We start from the raw sequence: 20,700 nt of genomic DNA, 5'->3' as shown, positions 1-20,700 counted from the left end.
ACAGTAGCACAAGACAAAATCATACTATATTCAGCCCAATATTTATCGAATTTATCCTTCATTTTTCTAACCATGTCAGTCATAAAATTCTGAGGTTTGTTACTCACTAACATCAAATGTCTATAAATCATCCACACTCCCTTGAAGTAAATGTTTGAAGTAGGGTACTTAGTGGCAGAAAACATGCAAGTAACATCATAAAAAACCTTTAAGAACTTGTGAAGCTTATCCACTTTTCCCCATTCTTCTTCCGAAAGCATAAACATTTTAAAAATATTATCCCTTTGCCCCCAATGTTGTAAGACTTGCTTATAATAAATGGCATGTTCAAGCATCAAATAAGTTGAATTCCATCTCACACACATATCTAACCTCAATCTTCTAGTTGTGTTTAAGTGAAAACTTTTTTCAGCAAGTTCATAAAATCTATGCTTTCGGGCAGCTGATTTCTTTATATTTTTCACACCATCCCGAATCTTACAAACAACATCATCAACAATATTCAAACCAGCTTGCACAATAAGATTCAAAATATGGCTACAACAACGAACTTTGAAAAAATCACCACCACACACCAAAGATTTATGTATTGAAGATCTCAATTTCAAAGAGTTAGCCATCACATCATTATAACTAGCATTATCTAATGTGATGCTAAAAATTTTCTGATCAATATTCCATTCGCTTAAGCACATGGCCACCTCATCTGCTAAAGACAATCCATCAAAAGGAGGTGCCAAAGCTTTAAAGCGAATAATTCTTTTCTGTAACTTCCAATTGTTGTCAATCCAATGAGCAGTTATACACATGAATTCATCATCAGTGTGCTCAGATCTCCAATTATCGAAAGTTAAACAAATCCGACCAAGTGTATTAGACAAATCACTTTTCACACCCTCTCTCTCTTTCACATAACTAGACATGATATCTCTTTTAGCAGTATGCCTACTCACATTTTTAAATTCAGGATTTATAGATTGAATAAAGAATCTAAAACCAGGTTCTTCAACAGTAGTAAAAGGGTGTTTTCCACATACAAGAAAAACTGATAATGCCCTACGAGACTCTTGTTGATCAAACTTGTAGTTTTTCAAAGTACTCCCATCAGTGTTTGATTGAGTAGTTACTTTGTATTGTCTAATATCCTGAATTCTACGTCTAGGGCAACGCTCTAAATGACGCTTCAAGTGAGTAGTTCCCTTACTTGACTTACCTTGTAATATTTTCATGCAGTGCTTACATCGTGCCTTCTCCGAATTAATCTTTTCCATTTCTTCCCACACCTTAGATGTCAATCTTTTCTTAGTGGAAGTCTGATCAAACTCTTGATAGTCATCATCAACTATATCTACTCCAGCAGCCGCATTTTCACTTGTCATTGACATGATAGTAATTATTAAATATGAAATAACCTGCATAATGAATTCTAATTTTATCAATAAGACAAGCGTATATTAAATAAAAAACTAAAAGAAATTTCTACAAATTTTTTACATTAAAAAAGAATATAATTTCTGAATCTGCAAAAAAAACAATTGCTGATTATCCAATATAAATTCTGAATTCAATAATCAATATAAATCAGAATTTATTTACATTAAAAAAGAATATAAATTCAGTATAAATTCTGAATTCAATAATCAATATAAATCAGAATTTATTTACATTAAAAAAGAATATAAATTCAGTATAAATTCTGAATTCAATAATCAATATAAATCAGAATTTATTTACATTAAAAAAGAATATAAATTCTGAATTCAATCATATTCTTTTCTGACTTCACAAATTGCAATCTTATTCTTTTCTGACTTCACAAACTCAGATCCAAAATCTTCTGGGGATTAAGATGATCAGATTATGGTTGTAAATGTGATGTTCTTGGTCTGAGGCACTGCAGGAATTTTGAAGTAAATCAAGCCAAATGTAATTTAAATGAATAAATTTATGTCTGAGATGCTAATGGCAGCCCAGAGCTTACACCCTTACTCCAGATCAGATTGCCTAAAGCTTCCAAATAAGGACAAACCCAGTACTGGAAGGACATAACAGCTCCGCACAAACTGCCATGAGGAAAAGATCAAAAGGTGAGTTATTTTTTTTTTAGAGTGTGGGAGATTGGTCCTCCAGCAACATTGAGAGAGGATTGCAGAAGCGCACCCACCAGCTCATCCTGTCTCAAGACACCCACAAAAGAATAACATACTTCGGCTTCATCAGTTTTGAAAGGAATGATAATATCTCACTTCCCTTGACAGAACTGATAAAAATAAATCTTCTTTTCTGTAGTAAACACTCCTCAATGTTGGCTGAACTGTATATAGAATTACAGAGTAAGAAAATGATTCTTTTGGACTCCTTTTCCTTGCAACTTTTCTCTACTTTTTCTTGTAAGGCTTTCCTGGTTTCCCATTTATCTAAACAAAGGCTTCTGCTCCTCATGTTACCATTTATCTAAACAAAGGCTTCCCATTTCTCTGCTCCTCATGCAGAGAAGTTAACTGAATTCATATTTAATGCAAACACAATTATACCGCTAGAACATTTTCATATATTTTAATAGCAGTTCTGATACTAAAGAATTTGTAATGCAGAGGCAAACCTGGTGGTGGTCGACTGGAAGTTGCAGAAGTTTATAAATTTCACGTACTGAAATGAGAGTAATAAATTTCACATACAGGAAATATTCTGTGAATTGGGTACGAATTAATCGCTGATCAAAATCATATTGAATCTTGTGTATTCTTCTTCCTTTTTTGACTTTTGATTTTTAACACAAAACACTTTTAGAGTTTAGAAAGCGCGTAATAAAACGAAAGAATAATGGGATAGGCAGATAGGTGGGTTGTGTCATTTATCTCCAACAGTTATAAAAACAGTAAACACCAAAGATTGTAATAGAATAAAATGGTAAAGAGGACTCACCGCCGCCGCCGGTGATTGTATTCGTCGGAGAGTTCGCGGTGAGTCGGTGACTGTGGCTGCTTGAGAGTGACTTGATCAGTTCGCATCTGAGAGAGAGAGAGAGCTCACCACCGTCGCCGGAGTTGTTGCGCCAGTAAACGTTCGCCGCTTCACCGGTTGTGGCTGCCTGAGAGTGTGAGGATGAGAACTGTGGTCTGTGGAGTGTGGAGGATGTGGAGATGGAGATGAAGGGTTCGGCTGGAAAAAAGAATGGGAAGAGTCAAAGATGTCTAGAGTAGGGTTTTAGGTTTAACTATGGTTGGGCCGGGCCGGGCTATTTCGGCAAATCCCGAGCCCGGATCAAATTTATTGCGGGCCGGGCTTTTTGGCCCGAGGTTAAGCCCGCAGGCCCATATACCTGTTCAAGCCCATCCGGGGGCCGGGCCGGGCCAGGCCGGCCCGTCGGGCCGCCCGGCCCATGAACAGGTCTAAAGGTATCTATTAAAGGTTGGAAATGAAATGATTATTATATCGAGAGAGAGAGAGAGAGAGAGAGAGAACCAACATTCGTCTTAAGTGGAGGATCCCTTTAGCATTGCTCAGATGTGACTTCTAGTCAAGCTATCATTCTTAGATCAAAGGATTAAAGTATTGGTATTGGATATTGTATCCGGCAACTTGGACATGGTATGGATACAAATGACAAAAAAAATATGAAAACAATTGGATACAAGAGGAAAACACATACAAAATTCCATAAGTACACAAGTAATACTAAATTTAAGATCAAATAGCCACATATAATGTATAAATACATAAAAATATATTTTTTAATAGTATATATGAAAATATATATTACAATTAATATAACAAGATACATAGATATCATACAGTTTATCAAATGTAAATTAGAATATTAGTTAATAATTTACGAATTGATTATTCCATTCTTGGTATTTTTATTTCTATAATTTTTTCTAAAATTAAAAATCATTTTTTATATAAATGTAGATTAATAGAATTGATAGGTTCAATTTATTATTATATTCTTGAATATTTTGTAAACAATTTTTATTTTTGTAAATAATAAATATGTTATTATTATTTAATGTAAATTAAAATATTTATAAATATATATATATGTGAAAATTTATAAATATTAAGTACTAAAATAACTATTCCATTATTAATATTTTATTTCTATAAATTTCTTGAGAATCAAATAATCTTTTGGTATAAATGTGGTTTTGATAGATTATTCATTCCATTATTTTATAAAATGCTAATTGAGCATTATTCTTTTTAATTTTTAGTTGGAGTTGTTAAACATAAATGTGTATTATTTATTATTGGTTGCACTTAGACAATAAAATTAATAAAAATTATTTTATTTCACTTGTTATCACAAGAAGCTAAATAGCTTAGTGGTTTAAGAACTTAATGGCTAAGCAATATTACATTAGTTGACTTCGGTTCAAATTACCTCATTTCTCATTTTTTTCACTATATATAGATCTTTATTGGTGCATATTGACCGATACAATATGATATGGACCATACATGTATTGGCCTGATATGCATGACTGGTAGGATATATCTTGTAGAAAGTGGGTAGGAGGGAAAGGAAGCAAGTTGAAATCAGTAATGCATTTATTTGGGCAAATGATTCCCAAGCAAGAGTTACTTGGGAATATTGTTGTGATAGTGTTTAGTTGTGTTTCCACTTAATCGGGAATGATGAAAATGAGAGGTTTTTTTATGTTTTTGGCAGGTACCTGCCCCTAGGAGATCATCGGTTACTCGAGAATCAATACTCTCCAAAAAATAATATTTCCATGGGACCCATTGTATCAATGCTTGAAATGCAAGGAAATTGGTCAATTACCTAATTGACCAACTTCCCCCCCCCCCTCCCTAGTTAAATAGGGCATCCTTATAAAAAAATGATTTAAAAATATGGAAAATCTAATCATTTTTTTATTTGCACCTGGATTCTCCCAATTTAATTTTTAAACTTTCAACTGGTGTCTCTTCTTGATAATTGTCTTTATTCCTTTTCTTACTTTTTCCTTTAACATCTTTTCACATGTGGAGTATTATTTTAGTGATGTAAACCTAGCTACAACTGAACAACTTATAAGATTCATTAGTAAGGATCCAAAAGGATTTGGTAAGAACTCTTGGACATTTTTTTTGGCATTATGAAATTCCCTCTTTCAATTCTTTCATCACGTTATTATTAAGTTTAGAGTAGTATATCTACCATATAAAAAGAGAGTTTCATATGCCTAAGAAACTCCCCCTTCATTTGTGATCAAACTTTTTAATCCCAAAGATGCCCTTGTTTTTTCAAATTTTTCATCCTTATACTTTGTCACTCTTTTGAAACATATTTGGTGGTCAATTTGATTTAATTACTTCTATTATTATAAGAGAAAAATGTGAAGGGAGCCACACTTTTCTCATCATCATATGCAACTGTCACATTATTCTTTCTCAGTTTGATTTCTAGTGTGTATTAGGTTTGTCAACTTGACAACCATTGGATTTGAGATGTACTTCCTTTTTTCAATTTAACGAAATTCCTATTTATCCTTCAAAAAAATAAGCCACATGGTTGAATGCATGTAGCAATGGGCCAACTATGTATGTGAGCTTTCATTTATTAAATAAACGTTTGTACTAGATTTGTCTTCAAAACTGAGAAAAGTACTTAATAAATCGTTTATTAACAACTAGGTGCCATTAGGCGCTACATCGGTAGAACGATGAATAAACGCTTAACCATTAGGTGAAGCATCGCGTACATAAATTAAGAAACCTTTTATCAATACCGATGCATACGAATTAGCATGATGGAATAAATGTTGATTTGGAAATGACATGGCACCATTTATCAAATAAATGGAAGCTATACCAAACACTACCTATATTTTCCTTTGTGAATCTTGTACCAAACTTATCTAAACTATTATTTAATATTAATAATTGGTGTATTTCATTAGATGCCAAGCTTTTAGTTTTAAAGCAAGTTGGTTATAGATAGGTTTATTTGAGGGAAGGGGCAGGAATGAGCAAACCTGAAGGGTGAATTTGAACAAAATTTGGGTAGGAACAAATTGAGTCCTTGTTCATCTTGTTATAGATAAGTTTACTTGCTTTTAAATTTCAAAGCAAGTTGGTTTAGGTGAAAGAAGTTTGGGGGGCCAAGGACCCTCATCAATATACTTGGCTCCGTCGTGGGGTATCACCACAACTTCTTATGGAAACCATCTATGTGCTAGCCATGTAAGTGAGTCACCTAGACTCATCCTTAGTTGGAATGTTTTAGGTCTATAAGGAACTGGGTTATTTAGATGCCCCATAATGAGTCCCACTTACCACCAAAATGCAATGTTCTAAATATCAATACGCCCAATACGCCGGTAGGGCATATCGGGTAGTATTAGACCTTTTTTTTTACTTTTTTTTTTCAAAACCGGTTCAGGGGAGTCAGTTTAAGGCTCCGCCACCCCCTGAACCGGTCAGAACCCCGATACACCCTCTGTAGGGATGTATCAAGGTGCTCCCGATACAATACGTATCGATCAATACAAGCCAATACGTAATGATTTTTTGAACCTTGCCTAAATGCCCAAAAAATTACCAAATGGCTGGTGATCAAAGAAAAAAACAAAGAACCTTTAAGTCACACGTTAGCATAAATGTAATTAGAATGCATCATGGAAAAAGTCTCACTATTATTACTTGTAACTCATGTATGAATACATTTGGTTTTAAATGATCACATGAAAGTTATATTTCCAACAAGCATTACATAGAACAATTTAGAAGTTATTGATAAAAATATTACTACAACCTACCATATATATAATCCCTTTCTCAGCTTAACTAACACTCCTCATCCATGATGGATCTACAAAAATTTAAACATTCCTTTTTCTAAACTGACCTAGTTTTAATAGATCTAATATAAGATTAAATTCCTAACTAGGCAGCATAATTACCAAGGCAATGCCTCAATACACACATAATAAGATGTTTCTTTCTTTGGGACTAGTAAAAAAAAATGTTTCTTTAGGATTGCTTGTACCTCACCCTATTGTTCCCATGTGCGACATGTAATAGATTTAGGTTTAGTGCTGCTAAACCATTCCATATTGTATAAATCTATACTACTTTAAAAAGCATGAATAGTCTTACTAATGTTTTTGGAATTTTTTGAGGACAAAATTTGCCCTTCCATATTTAAATTTATTGATAAAAAATGAGGGCAAAAGGGTAATAAATTATTAATATTAAATGAGTTGAAAAGAGAATTATAAGATATTCAATGCATTCAATTTCCTTTCATTAAATCCAACACTTAAGGTATTAATTTGCATTCACCTTCATTGAATCATATATTTAAGGCATCTTTATTTCTTCTCATCATTAAATTCTATTAATTAAACCAATATATAATAAATTAATAATTGCAATAACATAAAAACATACTTTTAAAATCTACTTGAAAAAAATAGTGTTTTCATCTAAACAGTGATATGAAATTAAACCATTTCGGGTCAAATAAGCTAGTCCATGTTGTCACAATTAAATAATAAAATTCAAAAATAGATAAAATGCAAAAACATAGAAATTAAAAAATTTGGGAACATTTTTAACATCATATATTCGACATATAAACCAATAATAAGTATGATACATAAGAAATTATTTTATTTATGATGGAAATGGAATGTAAAATTTAAAACCAATTAGAAATAAAACTATTTTCCAATTCTCTCTCATTAAATCTTATATTAAGGCATATTCTCTCATTAAATCCACAAAATTAACTTTAATATTATAAAAATAAATATTTTGAAAAATAATTTAAAAACAAAACTATTTTCTTTCCTCCCAATGGTAGGTAAGCAATTCAACCATTTTGAGTAAAATGGGTTAATAAATAATGTCATATTTAATAATAAAAAAATAAAATATATAACATATATAATACCAAAAATAAAAAGAATTGGGCATATCTCTAATATTGCATATTCATTGTACAAAATAAAAATACATATGAAATGTAAAATAATTTTATTAATGATGAAAATGGAATGCCAAAGTTAAAATCAACCTATAAATGAAATGATGTCATAGTCAAATAATAATGTTTTTCAAAAATAGAAAATATAAATAATAATAAAAAATAGAAAAAAATATTGGGCACATATCTAATGTTACATATTCATAATAAAAATAAATATTGGATACATCTTTAATATTATAAATTCATTATCAATGATGGAAATGTAATATAAAATTTAGTGCTAACCTAGAAATCAAATTAATTTCCTTTTTGGGTTGTGGGTTAGTGGTTTGGGTCAAATGGATTAACCAATGATATTATAGTTAAATAATGAATCTTTAAAAAATAAAAATATAAGTAATCAAAAGAATATGTAAAAAATTATATATTAATTATGTCAAACAAAAAATTAAGTATAATAAGTAAAAAAAATTTATATAATGTAGATGATATATAATTTAAAACAAATCCAATAGTGAAGGTATTTTCTTTTCTAGATGGTGGGTCAATGATCCAACTTTTCAAAGAAACTCTTGCTGTCATAATTGAATAATAAATATTTAAAAAATATAGAACACAAACAATGAAAAAGAACAAAATTCTATCGCATTTGGGAACACTTATAATATTATATATTCATCATAATAAATAAAAATAATTGTTAAAATAAAATTTATTTTTATTTATGACAAAAATTAATGGAATATGAAATTTAATAATAATAATAATAATTGTTATTGTAATTTAAAATTTTCACATGTAATGCACGTATGCATTTATTACAAGCATTTGAGTATATTTTTAATCATATTGTTACTTTTGTTAATTTTTTATTTTTATCTTAATTATGATATATCTAAAATTAAAGTAATTAATATAAAAAAATTCTCACGTGCAATGCATGTGCTTAATTACTAATAAGGTAAAAAGTGCAAAAGGGCATCATAAAAAAACCCGTTTTCAGCATAAGAGGTTCTTGGGCGCAATATTTCTTTGTACTCAAATTTTGTAACCATTAATCAATAAAATCCATGATTGTTACCAATGAAAAGCTGGTTCTCAGCATAGAAATTAAACCATTATTAGGCTTTGCCTCTTGGTTTGTTTTTTAAATCGTCTATAATGACTTTTCCCTTTCTTTCTAATTGTGACCAGAATAAAGGCTTGACCCTTTTATTCTTTTTCTTTTTTTTTTCTCTGCAATTAACACAATTGCATATTCTCTCCTCTATTTTTCTCACATTCAAAATAACAAGGGCTACATCATATCCCTTCATGTGTTTGTTTATTCTTATTCTTTGATTTAATATACATGTATACTTGCATTTTCATATTCCCATCTTGCATTAATAGAATAGAGATTCATCTCCTAGTTTTAGAAAGCAATGTAAATCATATTTTAGTCGTACTTGTGTTTGATTTTGTGATGTTAGATCATTTTTAATGTTTTCTAGTTTGGAACACTAGCGCTATGTTTGGTTTGGCTAATTGAGCTCGACTCACAGGAATAGTATCAAGTTCGAGCTCGATTCAAGTTAGAGACTTGAGTTCGAACTCGGTTCGGCTCAAGCTCGACTATAAACCAAGTTTTTTTTTTGAAAAATAAAATTTATTTACTATTATACATAAAAGTAAAAATAGTATATTAATAAATATATTATTATATATAATAAAATTATTTATTATATATTTATATGTATGTATATATATAATAAAAATGATTTATTTAATATTAGGCTTGCGAGCCTCACGAGCCAGGTTTCACTGGGTTCGATTAGCAAACGAGCCTATATATTGGGCTCAAATTCAGCTCAAAGCTTGGTTTAAGTCGAGCCAAACCGATATCGAATAACTCGTGAAACGCTCAGCTCGTGGCCACCCCTAGTGGAAGTTTCCACCTTGTACCTTTTCTCTTGTTATTCTTTAATTTCAATTCAATTCTATATCTTATCAAAGAAAAAAGCAAATGGCATTTGGTAGGAACTCAATTTTCTGCTTTATATGGCTTATTGATGTAAGAAGAAGAAAAGAGAAAATCCCGATACATTAGTTCCTTAATTTTTTTTCCTCTATTGTAGGTAAGTGCTCCATCTGCAGTTGTTTCTCTGCTTTTATTCTCTTTATAAAGAGAATCAATGCTTATAATATTTGAATTCCAAGAAGTATTTAAAGCATGGTTTTGAAAACGGGACGGTTAGACCAGTTGACCCAGATAACAATTTTTGGCTTTTTTATTTTATTTTTTTTATTTTTAAATCAGAACGGGTCGTTCGTTCAAACTGAACGGTTGGCCTGGCCCTATATGAAAAGGATTTGGGTTGAATTGGGTCACCTATTCTAAGAGCACTGTTTTTCAATTTGTGTGGATCTGGATGGCTGAGCCATTCAAACCATTTGAGTTCGATAGTTAAACTCATGTTTTAGGTATAAAAAATGTTAGACCAGTTGACCCAGATAACAAATTTTGACTTTTTTTATTTTATGTTATTTATTTTTAAATCAGAACGGATTGTTCGTTCAAACTGAACGTTTGGCTTGGCCCTATATGAAAAGAATTTGGGTTGAATTGGGTCACCTATTCTAAGAGCATCGTTTTTCAATTTGTGTGGATCTGGATGGCTGAGCCATTCAAACCATTTGAGTTCGACATTTAAACTCATGTTTTAGGTATAAAAAATGTTAGACCAGTTGACCCAGATAACAATTTTTGACTTTTTTTATTTATTTTTATTTATTTTTAAATCAAAACGAATTCTTCGTTCAAACTGAACGTTTGGCCGGGCCCTATATGAAAAGGATTTGGGTTGAATTGGGTCACCTATTCTAAGAGCATTGTTTTTCAATTTGTGTGGATTTGGATGGCTAAACCATTCAAACCATTTGAGTTCGACATTTAAACTCATGTTTTAGGTATAAAAAATGTTAGACCAGTTGACCCAGATAACAAATTTTGACTTTTTTTATTTTATTTTATTTTATTTTTAAATCAGAACGGATTGTTCGTTCAAACTGAACGTTTGGTCTGGCCCTATATGAAAAGGATTTGGGTTGAATTGGGTCACCTATTCTAAGAGCATCGTTTTTCAATTTGTGTGGATCTGGATGGCTGAGCCATTCAAATCATTTGAGTTCGACATTTAAACTCATGTTTTAGGTATAAAAAATGTTAGACCAGTTGGCCCAGATAACAAATTTTGACTTTTTTTATTTTTAAATCAGAACGGATTGTTCGTTCAAACTGAACGTTTGGCCTGGCCCTATATGAAAAGGATTTGGGTTGAATTGGATCACCTATTCTAAGAGCATCGTTTTTCAATTTGTGTGTATCTGGATGGCTGAGCCATTCAAATCATTTGAGTTCGACATTTAAACTCATGTTTTAGGTATAAAAAATGTTAGACCAGTTGACCCAGATAACAATTTTTGACTTTTTTTATTTATTTTTATTTATTTTTAAATCAAAACGAATTGTTCATTCAAACTGAACGTTTGGCCTGGCCCTATATGAAAAGGATTTGGGTTGAATTGGGTCACCTATTCTAAGAGCATTGTTTTTCAATTTGTGTGGATCTGGATGGCTGAGCCATTCAAACCATTTGAGTTTGACATTTAAACTCATGTTTTAGGTATAAAAAATGTTAGACCAGTTGACCCAGATAACAAATTTTGACTTTTTTTATTTTTAAATCAGAACGGATTGTTCGTTCAAACTAAACGTTTGGCCTGGCCCTATATGAAAAGGATTTGGGTTGAATTGGGTCACCTATTCTAAGAGCATCGTTTTTCAATTTGTGTGGATCTGGATGGCTGAGCCATTCAAACCATTTGAGTTCGACATCCAAACTCATGTTTTAGGTATAAAAAATGTTAGACCAGTTGACCCAGATAACAAATTTTGACTTTTTTTATTTTTATTTTTAAATCAGAACGGATTGTTCGTTCAAACTGAACGTTTGGCCTCACCCTATATGAAAAGGATTTGGGTTGAATTGGGTCACCTATTCTAAGAGCATCGTTTTTCAATTTGTATGGATCTGGATGGTTGAGCCATTCAAACCATTTGAGTTCGACAGTTAAACTCATGTTTTAGGTATAAAAAATGTTGATTTAGTCAAATGTCACTAATTTGGGTGGTTGAACCATTGACCTGGCACAGTCCACCCCTCTTAGCTCTACCCTAGGGGTAGGCTGAAATATAAAATCCCATTTTTTAATGGGAAAAAGCGAAGTGACAGCTGTGGGATTTGAACCCACGCCCTTTCGGACCAGAGCCTAAATCTGGCGCCTTAGACCACTCGGCCAAACTGTCAACCTGTTAAAATCAACTTTAAAAGATATTTTGGGTATACATAGATACCGTGGAAAATTAATTAAGATATTCATGCGCATGGATGTATTAGGAAAATTCAAATGAACATAAAAAATTTGTTAATAAAATAGAATTTGAGTTTCAATGGTTAAGGCACGTACACTCACGTACAATAGAGACGTGTTTTGATAGTTTATTTGAAGTGTGAACTTGTTAACGCAACATTAGAAAATGGTCGGGGAATCAAAAGGTCTTAAATTAATGCTCTGTCACTGGTCGAGTAGGTCGAGTATGGATTGCATACAAGTTGTCTATTCGTGTTGATAGGCACCCATATGGGAGATTGGAAGACTGGTTACATTTTTGGTTTATACAACAACAATCAGCATTCAGCAATAGAGTTATCTTCTTTGCTCTCTTTTTGTTCACCCCCCGCAGTATTGTGATGTGGCATACTATCTACTGCGTTATCTTCTCAATCTCAAGTGGCTGAACTTGAATCCTTTACTAACAACTTCTTTTTGATGAATTATATCAGCCCGGTTGATTGATTATCAGTTTTATCTTTTATGAATATCAGCCCACTTCGTTTGTTATCAGTTAGCAACATTAATTAACAAAGAGTAGTTTAGATATGAAATGCTTGGATTATGTGGATTATTTGATCTGTAACAATTTTTCTTTTTTGGAATAACATAACAACACATTACTAACTTTCCTCCAAAGTCGGTGCTAGTGGGTCTCAACTCTGCATTTCTGCCAGTCTAGTATCGGTTTATAATGGTTGAATATGGGATTATAACAATTTGAGCATGGTTTGTAACTAGGGGTATTGATTGGATTGGATTTGGTCCAATCCGATCTAGTCCAATGTGAGTCTATTACAAATGGACCAGGTCCAATCCAATCCAATAAATAATTTGGACTATTTTGGACCGGTCCAATTTAATGTTCAGACCGTTCAATTTGTTCAAATTCATTTTAATTTTGATTGGTTTTAATCCAAATTCGGTTCATTGACACCTATATTCTTATCTTATACCAATGGACCGGATATTGGCTTAATCCAACCAAATCCAATATAAATTTATTATGGACGGACTAGATCCAATCCAATCTAATAAATATTTTAGACGGGATTGATCCAATCCACTATCTTTTTGGTTCGTCCAAACCATCTAAATTGATTTTGGACCGGACAAAATCCAATCCAAAACCGGTCCATTGACACCCTTATTTGTATCAATGCTTTAGATCATTGTTGATTTAAATGGTTGAACTGTATAGGCACATTTTCAATTTCATTTACTTTGTGTTCCACCATTTTATAACAAACTGTTGAATATATCAGTAGTGAACTGTTCGTTCAACCCAAAAACTGGGCATATTTCTAATTCCATTTATCCTGTGGCCAGCCATTTTAGGAAAAAAATTGATGATTATTGAATCATTGACATGACTGTTTGAAATATTGAATCGTTCAACCCGAACAATAGATTGTGGATTAACTAAAAATTAAGGATAAATTACAAAGACACCCCCTGTACTATGGGGTCAGTGACAAAGACCCTCCTGTACTTTGTTTTGCGACAAAGACCCCTTGTACTATGACTGTGAGACAAAGACCCCCTTCCATTAGCTTTCCATTAAAATCTACCGTTACAATATTTTTTAATCCCCATACTACCCTTATAATAAGAAAAACATTGTTCATCTTTTCTGTCATTGTTCATTTTCCTTGACCTTATTATACACGAATAGGATGGAAAAGGCAACGACGAGGATGGAGTGCTGGTTTGGTATGTGGAAAACTCCTCCAATCCAAACCAACCAACATTTGGTTGATGGAATTGGCCTCAGGGTTGCTGTTAATTCACTTCTTGGAGTTCATTGATGGAATGTCCCTGAAAAGGCAACAATTTTTTTCCAAAATGATGAGGCATGTGACATCTACAGACGATGGCAAGGAATCCATAACTTTTATCACTGTCCGAACTGATCCATTTCCACCCAGAAAAGACACTGGAAGTGGTTTTGGTACCAACCAGCGAGATTTTGCTTGTGATCGGAGACCTTTCATAAAGAAATTGAGCGACTAGATTGAGAACGACGAGGAAGCAGAGGTTGAATTTGAAGCATTTCATCAGATCAATGACGATGAAGAGAACCCCAGAAACCTCAACTACAGTGGGATTTTGATAAAAAGAGGCATGGGCTTTGTTTTTCTAAAGGCAAGTTTTAAGTCTTACAAAGAACTAAAGAAATCTAGTAAAACTAGTTTTGTAATTTCTGAAACTAAGGCAAGTTTTAAGTCAAAGAACTAAAGAAATCGAGAGTGAAAATGCAATGAAAACACATAAACTAGTAAAGGAAGATTTCAAATTAATTACCAAATTCAATTCAAGAGAATTCTCCCTTTCACCTCCAAATTAGAATCCAAATTCTCAAACAAAAACGTAGAGGAAAAGGCAAAAGGATAATCAAAAAACGAAAACAAGCCTAAGTAATTCAACAGATCTCGAGCCTCGGAAGCAAATAAAAAAATCCAAGAATTCAAATTCAAAGAACTCAACCAAAAATAATGTTAACTAGAAACCGAAACAAGCACATAGTATTGTAATTAAGAAAGAAACTTCAAAGCTAACGAATCAGTCAAGAAATTTTACCTGAACTGTAGCTGGCTAGACTTGAGCATCAGCGGTGACGATCGTAGACGCAACAACACTTATAGTGTCCATGGTGTTATTGACGCCCCTCATGTCTCCTCTCATTAAATAAACTACCTTAATTTTATCCAAAAGCAATGGTTCTTCCCTCGCCAATAATGACCCTAAATCCAGTTACCCTGGTTCTTATGACTCCGGTAAAACCATAACTTCCAGATCAAGAAAGAACTCAATCACAGTAATCCGAATTTCGTACCAAAACCAACAAAAGATAAAAACAAAGACAGAGAGAGGGGGGAGTAGAGGAGAACAGAAACAAGTAAGGAACATTAATCTATAAAAGAACCAGAAAAGATCAAAGCAATCTCAATCTTGACTCATGGATGTCAAACACACAATAACTTGGATTTGCAATTAACTATTGAGCTAGAAAGCTGATTAATAGAAAAAGCCCTTCATTAGACTCCTAATTTCTTGCTGTAGCCTACAGAGTGTAATTGTCGAGTTCACAAAGGTATTCTTGGAAGAAACAACAGTAATTAATAGCAACTCTGAGGCCAATTCTGTCAACCAAATGTTGGTTGGTTTGGATTGGAGAAGTTTTTCACATACCAAACCAGCACTCCATCCTCATCGCTTCCTTTTCCATCCTGTTCGTGTATCGTGAGGTCAGGGAAGATGAACACACTAGGGTGGTTAGGATCCTGCGGGTGCGGGTGCGGGTGGGGGTGGGGCTCCCATTCCATTATTTGGAATATTCGGGCTTTCACCTGCTCATCTGAGCAATTTACTTCTTCTTCCACCAAGATGGAATTTAGGAGGGCCGTCAAATTATCCACTACGGCAGAAAAGCGCTGCTCCACGTCAAGCTCGGGAGCTGCGCCTTTGTCTGGATTCGGCCCGGGAGCCTCCACCTTGTCGAGGTCACTCTCGGGGGTCTTTATAATTTACCCAAAATTAATAACAAAATAACAAAAAAAATTCATATATACAATCATCTACACTTTTTAAAGTTTTTTTCTTGCATTTTTTTTCATACCATGCTTTTCTTTTTTTGCATTTTTATCCATTTCCATTGTTGAAATTAAATATTTATCAGTAGTAATTTTTTATTTGTTATAATTTATCTGTAGTAGCAAAATTTTTGGAATTTTATATTTTAAGCATTTTTCTATATTTTTATTATCTTATTTATGACGTTACGATTCTATCCATTCAACCTAGATGCAAAACAATTCAGTTTTTCGGTTCCTCTTTTTAATAAGTGCAAGGGCATGTGATTCATGTGTGTACAAAGGGTATAGATATAAGTTGATATTTTTCACATTTATGATTAAATTCAATTGTTATGATGTGCACCAAAACCAAGTATCCACTTTATAATAATATACCACCCTATTCAGAATTCTGACAGATAACCAGTCACATGAGTTTTTATCAAAATTTAGGGGGGTTGTGATTGGTCAAAGCTTTTTTGTATCATTTATTTTCAGCATTAAAAATTTTCCCTATGGTTATTGTACTTTTAGCTATTCCCAATAATAATAATAATAATAATAATAATAATAATTTGTATTTGTTATACATTTTTTGTAGTCACGAATTTATATGATGAATAATATAATATTAGAGATATTCCAATTAGGCAATTATTTTTATATATTTGTTTTTCAGTTTTCTATATTACCTCTTTTTTATATTTCAATGTTTCTTTATATGATGCCATAGGTTGATTCATTTGAACCCTAACGGATGTTTAAGTAGTTTTATTTTTAATATTGATTTTTAAAACGTTTATATTGAAAATTACAAATTAATATTGCCGTTGATTTTTAAGTTATTACAAATTAATAACTTATGATCCAATAGGTTATTTCTTTATATAAATTATATTTTATCAAATTTTCAGTTGGCCTATTAGCTCAGTTGGTTAGAGCGTCGTGCTAATAACGCGAAGGTCGCAGGTTCGAGACCTGCATGGGCCATAAATATTTATTATATATTGCTAATGTTATTTATTTATTTTTTGTACTTTTTTGTTTTACTGCTTCCTTGTCTTTTATTTAGGAATAATATCCTTTTGATTTTAATTTTCAAATGGCCTATTAGCTCAGTTGGTTAGAGCGTCGTGCTAATAACGCGAAGGTCGCAGGTTCGAGACCTGCATGGGCCAAGGATTTTTGTGACACGTTGCTAGTTATTAATTTTACGTTTTTGTTTTCTATATCCTCATTTTCTAATGCATATCTTACTTCTTTGTTTTCTATTTCCTTATTTTCTAGTGTATTAAGCTATGTTTGGTTTGAAGGAAAAGATAGCCTTAGCGAGGACCCGTTCGATGTTCGGGAAAATCTAATAAATCATTATTGTATTTGTATTGAAAAATACAGTAATTCAGTAAAATATCATTAATTATTCATTAGTTATATAAACATTTTTCATAATTCAATAATTTTTAGAAATTACACTAAAATTTTCAATAATTGAAAAATATTAATTTCTAAAAAATTAAAATTGTTAAAAGTTATAATTTAAATACAAAAATAAAAAAGATTGATTAGTTTATTGAAATATTAATAAATTTTCAATATTTGTATTTTAAAATAAAAAATAATATTAATAACTAATTACTATAAGCATTAAAATAAAGGGAAAATTTTTTAAACTACCTCTACTGTTTAGCTAATTGAAAAACTCTATCCTCATTGTTAGTATTTTATAGTATCCTTACTGTTTATAACAATTCTCATCATCGTTAAAATGCTAATGGAAAAAAATGAAAGATAAAATTTGCCCTTTATTTGATTCAAAAGTTCAAAATAAAACCCAAAACCAAACCATTGTATGATTTGTCGCAGCTAGACGAAAAGGCTTCTGGTACCATCAAACATGGCGTTGAACTTGATGGACCTACATTGCACAACGAACTTCTCAAAGCCGACTATGAATGCCACACCGAGACTTGATTAACTATTTAATTGATCTCAGTACAATGATCAAGAATTGTTTAGAAAGTTGGTGACTGTTTAGAAAAATCTAGAATTTGGGACTGTTCATTTTATTGTCAATGTTTGAATGGTTGATAAAGAGAATTAGATGGCATTCTTGGGGCATTTTTTACTTTTCAAATGTCACTTAGTAGCTAATTAACGGACTGGTTAACGATAGGTACTAGATTGTCACATTTTGAAAGTTCAGGTACTGGATTGTCACAATTTGAAAGTTCAAGTACTAAATTGTCGCATTTTAAAGTTCGGGGACCAAATTGTCACTCGAGCCAAAATACTGAAAATTTCCCATTAAAATTTTGAAAAATTGAATAAAGGAGAAAATTTCTTCACTATAAATATATATAGATTGCCGATATTATTGTCTTGAAAAATTTCCACTATGATACAAACATGATATTGGACACGTATGATAAAATAGGTAAATCAATCTTATTCATGATAATTTTTTAGGATGGTTTGATTGCTCAAAACTCTTTGGATATCATGTCTTTTTGGTATTATAGATTTTTTTTTTTCTAAAAAAATTAGATGGGTTTTGGAAGCGAGAAAGATATTACTAGGGATGCAAAGTTTAGCTTTTAATGGAGTAAGAATCAGCACTCCCTTCATAGAGTGGTTTCTCTACTTATAAAAGTAGGGGAACAAGGTTATGTGCATGAAGCAAAATTCCAAAATATTCTTTAATCTAAATAAATATCTAGACATGAATCTTGTCGATTTCTCCCTTTGAGAGACATGTCTCTCAAGATCACAGGGTTGTTAAAGCATAATCTTGGGTCTCCTTAAAAAGTGATACATGCCGATATGAGTCATTTGTGGTTTTTCTGAGGTACCGATCTTGCATTTGGCATCCTCTACACGACCTTCATCGCACTCAAACACTAATTCATTAGTATTTAACTTGCCTCACAAGATATACACTTGTCATTGTTTTTAAACATTTGGTGAAGCCAGCTAAACACACAAGGCCTTACGAGGCAAGATATTTCACTTTTTGTGAGGTAGGATTGTTATGACCTTCCAAGTTTGACTTGTGAGGTTAGAATATTATGGCGTTGCAAGGTAGCTTCTAAGGTGAGACATATTGATAATCCAGTGAGGTGACTTGCAAGTTTAAGTTGTCATGACCTTACAAGGCGACTCAGGAGGTTTGGCCAATGTGGCCTCACAAGGTAGTTCTCAAGATAATATTATGAGCCTACTCATGATTTTACGAGGCCAATATGGCTTGGTTTTGCCCCTGTTCTATGTTATGTTGCAATTAGGGCAACTATTTGTTATGGGTTTCAACACATATAAGTGGGGTTTTGCTTCTTTATCATTGAATACTTGAATATTCATTGTTTTAAATTGTGTACATATTTTGTTACAAAAAAAAGGAAAAAAATAGGACATACATACTTGGTGGATGACAAATAGGAGTGATCATTTCAGTTTGGCCCGAAAATTTCAGGCTTGGACTTTGGTTTTGTGTTTAGACTCGACCTAGGCCTGGGATCACATCAGGCCCACAAATTTTAGGGCCGGATTTGGGCTTAATACTTCAAGCCTGGTCCGGGCCCAAACTGGCTTGCATATATTTAAACTTACACATTTTGTGTATAATGTATACATGTTATTTTGCATTGTCTTATATATTTTATATAAATATCATAACATGACATGTATAATTTATATTATATGTAATATTTTATATTATATAATGTATAAAATAAGTTTATATACATGTTAATGCATTTAATATAAAATATTATAGATATGTAATGTAGGCCCGTGTAGATGGCTAAGACTTATGTTTCAGGCCTGGAACCCTAGGGTGGGGCGGGCCCATGATCACCCCTAATGACAAATGTGGGTGAAAGTCAGGTTAGGTCAAGTTGAGGTCAACTCTAATCCAACTTGAATTGTTGAACCCCCAACCTTAACCCTAAACCAACTTTAATACTTCAGGTTGAACTTAGGTCGGGCTTGGGTTAAGTTTGGATTAATCTCGACTCTTGAATTGACTCAACTTCTATACTTCCTTTTGCCAAATTTTACTTATTTCCTAGACTCTAATTGTTTATTTAATTCAATATTAAATTATGTGTAAAATAACATGGTTATCATGTTTTAGAAAAAAAATTGCTGACATACAACATACATGCACACGTGTATATGTATAAATAGATAAATACTTGTAATATATATTATATATATATATATATATATATGGACGCATAATTGCATATACATACATGCATAAATAACTTGCGTCCATAAATATATGTTTATATAATATTTATACATGCAAATATAAAGTTAAATCGTGTTTGGGCTGGTCAATACCCCAACCTTAATCTAATCCAAAGTTAAATTGAGTTCATACCTTTCAACTCTAACTTTAAGGTCAACTTCAACTATTTTTTCAACTTGGGTTTGGGTTATATCCGGTCCAAGTTGCAGTGCTCACGACAAAGGGAAAATTTGAATGTTGTTGAGGTGGCTTCAACATCCATCGCGAGGATGTAGAAATGCGTGTTTATTGGATGATATACTATTCTCTAATAAATGGCCTATTAGCTCAGTTGGTTAGAGCGTCGTGCTAATAACGCGAAGGTCGCAGGTTCGAGACCTGCATGGGCCATAATGTTTTTAATGCATTGCTTTGTTCTCTACTTCCCAAGTTTTAAAAATATCCAAAGAGAAACAAACAACCAACGTCAGTGAATGGTGAATACTGCTAGTCGGGTC

The 20,700-nt window shown here is 32.3% G+C and overlaps 4 non-coding genes across 4 annotated transcripts; 3 read left to right on the top strand and 1 right to left on the bottom strand.

Annotated features, from left to right (window-relative positions):
- Positions 1 to 12,210: 12,210 nt before the first annotated feature.
- Positions 12,211 to 12,290, bottom strand: TRNAL-UAG (transfer RNA leucine (anticodon UAG)). Its single transcript has one exon. It is a non-coding gene; the product is annotated as a tRNA-Leu (tRNA).
- A 4,577-nt stretch (positions 12,291 to 16,867) lies between these two features.
- TRNAI-AAU (transfer RNA isoleucine (anticodon AAU)) lies at positions 16,868 to 16,941 on the top strand. Its single transcript has one exon. It is a non-coding gene; the product is annotated as a tRNA-Ile (tRNA).
- Positions 16,942 to 17,055: 114 nt separating this feature from the next.
- Positions 17,056 to 17,129, top strand: TRNAI-AAU (transfer RNA isoleucine (anticodon AAU)). Its single transcript has one exon. It is a non-coding gene; the product is annotated as a tRNA-Ile (tRNA).
- Positions 17,130 to 20,519: 3,390 nt separating this feature from the next.
- Positions 20,520 to 20,593, top strand: TRNAI-AAU (transfer RNA isoleucine (anticodon AAU)). Its single transcript has one exon. It is a non-coding gene; the product is annotated as a tRNA-Ile (tRNA).
- Positions 20,594 to 20,700: the final 107 nt, after the last annotated feature.

The sequence above is a fragment of the Nelumbo nucifera genome, chromosome 1 (genome assembly GCF_055504915.1).
Source record: "Nelumbo nucifera cultivar China Antique chromosome 1, China Antique-T2T, whole genome shotgun sequence".
NCBI lineage: Eukaryota > Viridiplantae > Streptophyta > Magnoliopsida > Proteales > Nelumbonaceae > Nelumbo > Nelumbo nucifera.
This window is presented reverse-complemented; position numbering and strand designations above follow the sequence as displayed.